This window comes from Nicotiana attenuata, chromosome 11, assembly GCF_001879085.1.
Source record: "Nicotiana attenuata strain UT chromosome 11, NIATTr2, whole genome shotgun sequence".
NCBI lineage: Eukaryota > Viridiplantae > Streptophyta > Magnoliopsida > Solanales > Solanaceae > Nicotiana > Nicotiana attenuata.
Genome location: NC_031999.1, coordinates 10,884,274 through 10,893,623, shown reverse-complemented (window position 1 = coordinate 10,893,623; position 9,350 = coordinate 10,884,274). Strand labels below are relative to the sequence as shown.

General features: G+C 38.4%; 1 protein-coding gene across 1 annotated transcript in view; it reads left to right on the top strand.

The window, feature by feature from the left end:
* Positions 8,126 to 9,350, top strand: part of LOC109234119 (probable glycosyltransferase At5g25310) — a 6,016-nt gene continuing 4,791 nt past the window's right edge. The window contains exon 1 of the mRNA XM_019399970.1: positions 8,126 to 8,302. The gene's annotated coding sequence lies outside the window, so the exon portion shown is untranslated. The remainder of the gene's footprint in view (positions 8,303 to 9,350) is intronic.

The window sequence follows — 9,350 nt, the reverse complement described above, 5'->3', positions numbered from 1 at the left end:
TTTCAGCTTATGTGACTTGCTAGGAGGTTTCATTTTTGGTTTTGGATTGGTTTGGGACATTTAGTCCCTAAACGGAAGCTTAAGTCTTAAGATTTTGTCCGTAGTCAGAACTGTGTGAAGACGACTCCGAAATGAAGTTTCATTGGTTCCATTAGCTCCGTTGGGTGATTTTGGACTTAGGGGCGTGTCCGGATTGTGTTTTGGAGGTCCGTAGCTTATTTAGGCTTGAAATGGCGAAAGTTGAATTCTTGGAGATTTGGACCGGAGGTGGAATTTTTGATATCGGGGTCGGATTCCAATTCTGAAAGTTGAAGTAGGTCCGTAAAGTGCAATATGACTTGTGTGCAAAATTTGGGGTCAGTCGGACGTCGTTTAATAGGTTTCAGAATCGGTTGTGGAAATTTGAAGTTTTAAGTTCATTAAGTTTGAATTGGAGGGCGATTCGTGTTTTTAGCGTTGTTTGAAGTGGTTTGAGGTCTCGACTAAGTTCATATGGTGTTTTAGGACTTGTCGGTATGTTTGGTTGAGGTCCTGAGGGCCTTGGGTGAGTTTCGGGTGCTTAACGGATCAAAAATTAGATTTTTGTTGTTGCTGAAGTCTTTAGGCATCTGGTGTTTTCGCACCTCCGGTGGGGATACCGTAGGTGCGGGATCACACGTGCGGAGAGTCAAACGCAGAAGCGAAAAATAATGGAGTTGCCAGGGATCGCAAGTCCGAGAAGACTTCTGCATCTGCGATGCCCGCATATGCGTTAAAGTGTTTGTAGGAGCGGTGAAGGACCGCAGAAGCGGACCAGCGCCCGCAGGTGTGCACGCGCAGGTGCAACCCTTTGATCGCAGAAGCCGACACTAAGTTTTAAGTGGAACCCGCACCTGTGATGGGAATTCCGCAGGTGCGGTTACGCAGGTGTGATGGCAGGTCCGCAGATGCGGAATAACTGGGCAGAAAAGAGAAATTCCAGGGTTTGATTCCCATTACGATTTTGGGACTTTGAGAGCTCGGTTTGAGGCGATTTTTCGAGGTTTCTTTGAGAAGATTGTTGGGGTAAGTGTTTCTAACTCGGATTGGGCTATATTTTACGAATCTATTGCTATTTTCATCTTCTAATTAGGGAACTGAGTTGGAAATTTGGGGGAAAATGTAGAAACTTCATAGGCTAAAATTTTGAGTTTTAGAAGGCGATTTGATGTCGGATTCGAGTAATTCTTGTAAGGTTAGACTCGTGAGTGAATGGGTGTTCGTAGTTTGTGACTTGCCTAACCTTGTGTGGGGGGAATCCCCTTAGGATTTGGTGTTGTTATGATATGTGAGCGCCATGTACGCGAGGTGACGAGTGCGCACACTGACTATTTTGTGGAAAAACCTGACTTTTACTGAGTAATAGCCTGTTTTCATCTTATCAGAGTATACTAGCATGTGTAGTTATCCTTTTAGCCTAGAATAGCATGTCTACGTGTCCTAATTACCTATTTGAACTCTTTGCAGAATGTTTAGTAAATTCTGCTTCTTTCTTGACTTGTACTTAGTCTAAATTGTACGTTTTCTTGCTGTAAATGTTATATTCATTTGTTTGAGCTGCGTATTTACTTTGGGACTACGGGATCGTATCCTGGGTGATCCCCCTGCATATTTACTTTTGAGACTACAAGGCGGTTCCTCGGGAGTTCTACCTGCTTATTTACTTTTGAGACTACCAGGCGGTTCCTCGGGAGTTCTCCTTGCACATTTACTTTTGAGACTATGAGGCGGTACCTCGGGAGATCTCCTTGCACTTTTTTTGGGACTACGAGACGGTATCTCGGGAGATCCCCTGCTGTTTATCCCTGCGTTTTGTGTTACTACTTGCTATGTCTTCTTTGTTTAAATTCCAGACTCATAGTATATAGTTATATTCTCCTACTTTATTTATTATATACCAGTGGATCTGACCTGACGTGACCTCGTCACTACTCGATCGAGGTTAGGCTTGGCACTTACTGGGTACCGATTGTGGTGTACTCATGCTACTCTTCTACACATATTTTTTGTCCGCAGATCCAGGTGCTCCTTATTAGCTGCATTATCAGTGAGTCGGACAGCTTTGGAGACTTCAAGGTATATCTGCAGCGTCCGCAGACCTCGGAGTCCCATTCTACTCTTCCCCATGTCCATTATCTTCTATATTTTTTGTTAAACTCTGATGTATAGAGACACTATATTTCCTTCTGTAGTTTGTGATTCACTTATGTTCCGGGTGCTGTGTATTTTGAGTAGTTGGTTATTGTACGTAGGGGTGTACATAGGTCGGGTTGGTTCGGATTTTGCAATTACCAAACCAAACCAATTGTATCGGGTTTTTAAATCTATAGATCAAAGCAAACCAACAAAAGTCGGGTTTTTCAATATCGGGTTTTCTCGGGTTTCTCGGATTTTTCGGATTTTTCGGGTTTTTCGTTCCGATAAACTTGTGCTCCAAACTATAATTCTAATAAATTCCTGCAGCTATCTTGGAGTACAAAAAAGAACAGGAGGATCGTGCAAATATAAAAGTCTCAAATTATACACCAAAGAAGGATCATGACAATAACACCTTGTGAGGTCAGGATCAATCTTATACGGGGCATTTTTTTGAATGAGCATGTTGTAACATGTTGCTTGAGTACAACAGGTCTACTTGAATAACAACCATGGTGAACACAAGCAGCTGCTCCTGTTGTTACGAATTCTACCCCAACCATCACCATATTTCTCAAGGTTTAATATATCTGTCGCATATAAGCAGTGGAGTTCACCTCCATCCCTTTGATGGTTAACCTAAGATAATCATCATCAGGCATGGCCTGATCCAAGCATGGAATGGTAATAAATGGACTTAGTTCATCTGGGCAAGAAGTTTCATTGCCTTTCAACGAAATATGTTTGCTCTCTTCAATCAAAGAATAAGGAACACAGTAGCAAACAATGAATGTCAATAGGTGTTAAGGAAACATGACTCCTTACACAATGCAGATGTCTTTTTTTCAATAAACATACTGTGTTCTAATAAAAATTACTCCTTACTCCTTGATATGCCCACATACTGTGTTCTAATAAAACATTAACAAGCCAATGAACTATTCCTGAAGGCTACAACTCCATACATTTCCATATCAGTTCTACTAAGTCAAGAGAAAGATTGAATTAGATTTAAACAATATATGGCCATTAGGAAGTAGGCAGAATGAGAAAATTATCACCAAAAATATAAATTGCATATCATATTGCACTCTACATAAGAATTATCACCAACTTTTTAAGAGTAGACATTACACCCAAGAGTCCTAAAAGATAAACAAAAAGAGAATATATTAAACTCTAAAAAGTTGGGCATCTTAGTAGATATTACAACCACAGGAGCATGTTTCCAAAATACTTGTAAAGGCATAATGACCTCGCTTCCAAAAATAGTCATGAAGCAAATTGTAGTTAATCATCCCTCTAATCAATCCTCAAAGGTGAGTCTACATATTCTGGAAAAAAAGAAAGAAACAATTAACATATTTAAATATTAATTAATGTAAAAAATAACTATACTCATTAACAATTGAATATAAATTATTACCTTCTTCAATTTGCTCAATTTTCTGGACTTCCTCTAACATGTCTTCAAACTTATATTCCTTGGAAGGTGATCGTATCCATTGTTGAGTACAAATAAGTGCTTCCACTGTTTTTGGTGATAAAGAACTCCTATAAGAATCCAAAATTCGACCACCTGTACTAAAAGCAGACTCCGATGCAACAGTAGAAATAGGAATAGAAAGAACATCCCTTGCAATCTTTGAAACAATTGGATATTTACTAGATGAAACTTTCCACCATGCCAAGATATTAAAATCCTTGATCTTCACCACATCATCCATCAAATATATCTCAAGATCAGATTTTTTTTAATATTTCCCTCATCTTCCAAAAGTTTCTCCCACTTTGATTGCAACAAATCACCAACTTCACTCATACTAGTATCGCCTCCAATATTGTCACTAGAAGCCTCAAAAAAAGAATCATTGTAGTTATTATACAAGCGAGTTAAAATGCTTACCACATCTTCGGACTTCAATCTTCCCAACAAAGAACCAAATGCATCAGTAAGAATGAAGTTCACATACTTCATCTTGTATCTAGGATCCAACACAACAGCAACAAGCAATAACATATTCATATCCTCAAACTTACCCCAATATTTCTCAAGCTTACTTTTCATTCTTCCTGCCATATCATTCAAAGTACGATCATCGCTTTTGGTATGCTTTATAATAGCATTTCGAAGATTGAAAAATTCATGGAAGAAAGAGTTGGAAGTAGCATATAAATTGCCTGAAAATTTTAAAGTTGTCTGATAGAAAATGTTAAGAAACTTTATAAAAGCTTTCACATTCTTCCAGTCATCTGCAGATGGATTTCCTCTTAAAGCACTTATTTCTCGACAATACTTTTGATACTTATGGTCGTCCACATACATTTTTGTAAAAGGCTTGCCACATCTTAGTTAATTGGGGAAAAGCAAGGTATATGTATGCAGCTAAAAGAAAACATGTAAAATGAGAGCAAAAGAGCTTTACCGATGAAAGCTTTACCGATGATTTCAATTGTTTGAGCAAAGGAGAGCGTAGTTTTTGCCTTTGGAGAGAGCAGATGATTCAATTGTTGTGTGTTTCACAACACCTATAGGACAATCTATCTGNAAGCCCATATGAGTAGGTTTTTAGAACTTATCTTCTTTTTGATAGAGGTCCTCGAGATCGGGTACCATCTCGAGGCTTGTAGCGATATCAATGGCTCCTTGTAGCCTATCTTCTTTTTTGACAAAGGTCCTCGAGATCGGGCAGCATCTCGAGGCTTGTAATTATATCAATGGCTCCTTAGAGCCTATCTTCCTTTTGATAGAGGTCCTCGAGATCGGGTACCATCTCGAGGCTTGTAACGATGTTAAGGGCTCCTTAGAGCCTATCTTCCTTTTGATAGAGGTCCTCGAGATCGGGTACCATCTCGAGGCTTGTAACGATGTTAAGGGCTCCTTAGAGCCTATCTTCCTTTTGATAGAGGTCCTCGAGATCGGGTACCATCTCGAGTCTTGTAACAATGTTAAGGGCTCCTTAGAGCCTATCTTCCTTTTGATAGAGGTCCTCGAGATCGGGTACCATCTCGAGGCTTGTTGATGCGGGGGTTTTTGATCCCCGAAATGCCGTTCGACCGCATAAATTGTATGACATGGTTATAAAATGACCGAGGCGATCGCGCCGGTACGTCTTCCCAGAGTGATAATGGCTTAGCCAGTATTTTTAACTGGCCTTTGAGGCGGGCGGACAGTCACCGCTTGCTTCTATATATAGGTTTGTCTTCTCTTTTTTTAGGATTCCGCTGTCCTGAGTATAGAGTTCTTCTCTCTGTGTTAGGTTCTTCACTACTTTAACCTGGGAATCCTTGCTCAGATTTCGCTTCAACTCTCTGATTTTGCCATAGTTATGGTTGTTGCGCCAGGATTCGTTCGGCAAGGAGAAGGGAGTTGCGCCTCTAACCCCTGCTTGGTTGGTGGTGCGTCACCGAAGTCAGGCGATCTACCTTTAGGACATTTTGCTTCGAGGGGGAATTTTCCTACAGGAAAACCTCCCAATGCCCAGGGGCATTGGGAGTATGCTTCAAAGCTTACCTCTCTGATAGAAGAGGGGCATCTTGAGTTAGTGAGAAAAGATTGTGGATTGGGGGAGAAAGTAGTACTGCAGGTACCTTCCCCGGAAGAGAGCATTATGGACCGTGTCAAGGGGTTTCTGAATGTATACATGTACCCCTTCATGCTGGGCCCCCTCGATAGGGTTGTGCTCAATTTCTATCGGAAATATCGGGCTACCTTGGAACAGGTTCACCCGTCGTTTTGGCATACTGATGATGTGATCCTTTACGAAAGGAGCAGGGCTCGATTTTACCCTCAGTCATCTTATCAGGTTGTACCGGCCTTTTCACCATCGAGGCCTGCTGACCTTGCGATGCCAATCCACTAGGCCTTTCATCGTTGATGACGAAGAAGATGGGGACCAGGAATGGATGAGCCGATTCATCCAAGTACGGACTGCTGATATTATCCCGATCGAGTTCCTGCTATTTCCCGAGGAATGGAATTTTGCACGTAAGTGGTATACTTGTGTCTTTGTTGTTTTGCTCGTGGCGGAGGCAGGCTCCGTAAATGCGTTTTTCACTCCCTTTCTGCAGCAATTTCATGGACGCCATACGAGGTCCCCGTCATGATGGATTATGCTCGGAAGTTGGTGATCTATTCGACTCGTGATGGTCGTAAGTGGCGAGATCTGTCTAAGGGCAGATGGGAGGCAAAGCAACAGTAAGAATGAAGTTCACATACTTCATCTTGTATCTAGGATCCAACACAAAGCAACAAGCAATAACATATTCATATCCTCAAACTTACCCCAATATTTCTCAAGCTTACTTTTCATTCTTCCTGCCATATCATTCAAAGTACGATCATCGCTTTTGGTATGCTTTATAATAGCATTTCGAAGATTGAAAAATTCATGGAAGAAAGAGTTGAAAGTAGCATATAAACTGCCTGAAAATTTTAAAGTTGTCTGATAGAAAATGTTAAGAAACTTTATAAAAGCTTTCACATTCTTCCAGTCATCTGCAGATGGATTTCCTCTTAAAGCACTTATTTCTCGACAATACTTTTGATACTTATAGTCGTCCACATACATTTTTGTAAAAGCAAGCTTTCCACATCTTAGTTAATTGGGGAAAATCAAGGTATATGTTTGCAGCTAAAAGAAAACATGTAAAATGAGAGCAAAAGAGCTATACCGATGAGAGATTTACCGATGAAAGCTTTACCGATGATTTCAATTGTTTGAGCAAAGGAAGAGCGTAGGTTTTTTGCCTTTGGAGAAGAGGCAAGATGATTTCAATTGTTTGTGTGTTTCACAACACCTATAGGACAATCTATCTGCTTTAAGATTAGGTTTTGGTTTGGGCTCAATTATTCTTTTATGCGCCAAACAAAAACAAACATTTACATGGGCTATAATACCAATTTAAAATATTATGCTATATAAAGAAATTATAATAAAAATTAAGAAATATTTATAACTTAGATTCTAATAAATATTTTTATCTATCTAATATATAAAATATGTATACATGTAATGTCGGGTTGGTTTGGTTTCGGTTTGACTTTTTTTAGTTAATACCAAACCAACCCTATTGTGGTCGGGTTTTATTTTCCAATACCAAACCAAGTCAAACCAAACCACTAATCGGGTTTTTTTTCCGGGTTGACTCGGGTTTTCAGGTTGGTGCGGGTTATCGGTTTGGTTTGTACACCCCTAATTGTACGTGCCAAGCGGCATGGTATTCAGTTATTTGGTTATTGTTACAGTTAGCTAAACTTATGTTTTCATTTCATTATTCCGCAAATGTTAAGCTTACCTAGTCATAGAGACTAGGTGCCGTCACGACGATATACGGAGAGGAAATTGGATCATGACAAAATCATATTTCGAAAAATTGTATCCTTCTCCAAGCACCACAAATTATTCATTAAGAAACAAACTAATTTTTTTATCCAAAAAAAGTGTTCTCCTACTTCTTTTTCTTCTTTCAAATACTCTTCCTTACTATTATTTCTTTAAGAAGTAATTAATAAAATAATAATTTATTATATTTCCCTAATTAATATTCGACTCGGCACACTCTTAAACTTTTGTAAATAATTAAGTAGTATTAGTAATACTAAATAATAAGGGTAAATTACATACAAAAATGGACGCCTTTTTTTCGTATAGTAAAATAACGAAGGAGTATTTCTTGTTTATAACGGAAAGGAGCCTTGGCGTAACTGGTAAAATTATTGTCATGTGACCAGGACGTTACGGGTTCGAACAATGAAAATCACCCCTTGTAAAAATGTCGAGTAAGATTACATATAATACATCATTATGGTCCGACTTATTTCCGAACCCATAGTAGGTGCTCAATGGAGTCGGTGCACCGAATTGCCCTTTATTTCATGTTTATTTATAAAAGGAAAGTCCAAGCGGACAACTGGCGCTAACCACTAAAGATAACATATAAATATGGGAACAGTCACCTATTATGTCGCATACTGTGTCCACTTTTTCTGTTTTTCCCTTCGCATTTGACCTTTCCTTTTTCTCTTCTCTTTCCTTTTGTTTCTTTCTTTTTCACATCACAATTCCTTCTATCCGAAACCTCAATTTCCTTCCTTCGAAAATTAGCGTTGTTTGGTCTGCTGCCGTTTATGATCGTAAATCAAAAGGTAAGTGTATATATTAACATTACTCTGTATATATTGAGTTTTTATTATTACCCTTTAATTGAAAATTTCAGCTTTCAATGGTTTCTTTATGTACCCATCAAATTTGTTATTTTTTACATCAAAGAGTTGATCTTTACAAGATTCCAGTAGCATTAATCTGGTAGAAATTTCAAACTTACGAAGTTAGAGGTGCGCCCATGGACTCTTGATTTTTATCTTTTAATTCTTTTATTTGATTTTATTATGTGTTGAATTGTGGGAGCACCTCATCTAAAAGTTTGAGTTACTACAGAGGGACACTCTTATTTACTTTATTGTTCACTCCTTACGAAATTTCAAACTTACGAATCTAAATATTTCATAATATTTTTGTGACTATAAAAACATGTATTAAGTGTGAAATTTAGAAAGGTGTAGTAAAGAAATAGTGTCGATCTATTTGGAATGGAAGGAGATCTTTAATGTCTCCTCTTACATGTGAGTTGATTCTATTTCATGGCCAAGCACGTGAAAATTCTTTGTGACGGAGGTGGTGATAATTGAACCCAGAACCTTTCTACTCTGAGACCATGTTGAACTGTGCGACTACCTCGTCTAAAATTTTAAACTGTTATATTTACTTTATTATTTCTTCAACCCTATGCAAGGAGTTCTGTTTTTCTCTCTTGGGAATATTTTTAGAAAGTTTTTTTGGCACAATTATGTGTCTTGCTAGCTTTTGATTACTATTTATTAAGTTGAAAGTGTAAAGCTAAAGGTTGCAAAGTGTATAACTGTGAAGGAGACTATCTATACTTATATTTGTCTCTTTTCTTTGGGCATAATGAATAATATATCCTTTCTTTATTTTCTAATGTCATGGAATTGTTGTGAACATCAAGTGTTTACAGGTTGTTTTAAATAATTAAGTTTAGTCAGTTACAATTTGCTTGTTTAGTTGTCATTTCCGCAGCACTCACTATGTGCAACTGCTTCTAGATTTTCTTCAGATGGGATTTCCCTTATTTTTTCTTCCTTTCTATTTCTTTGGTTGGGGATTTTTTTTTTT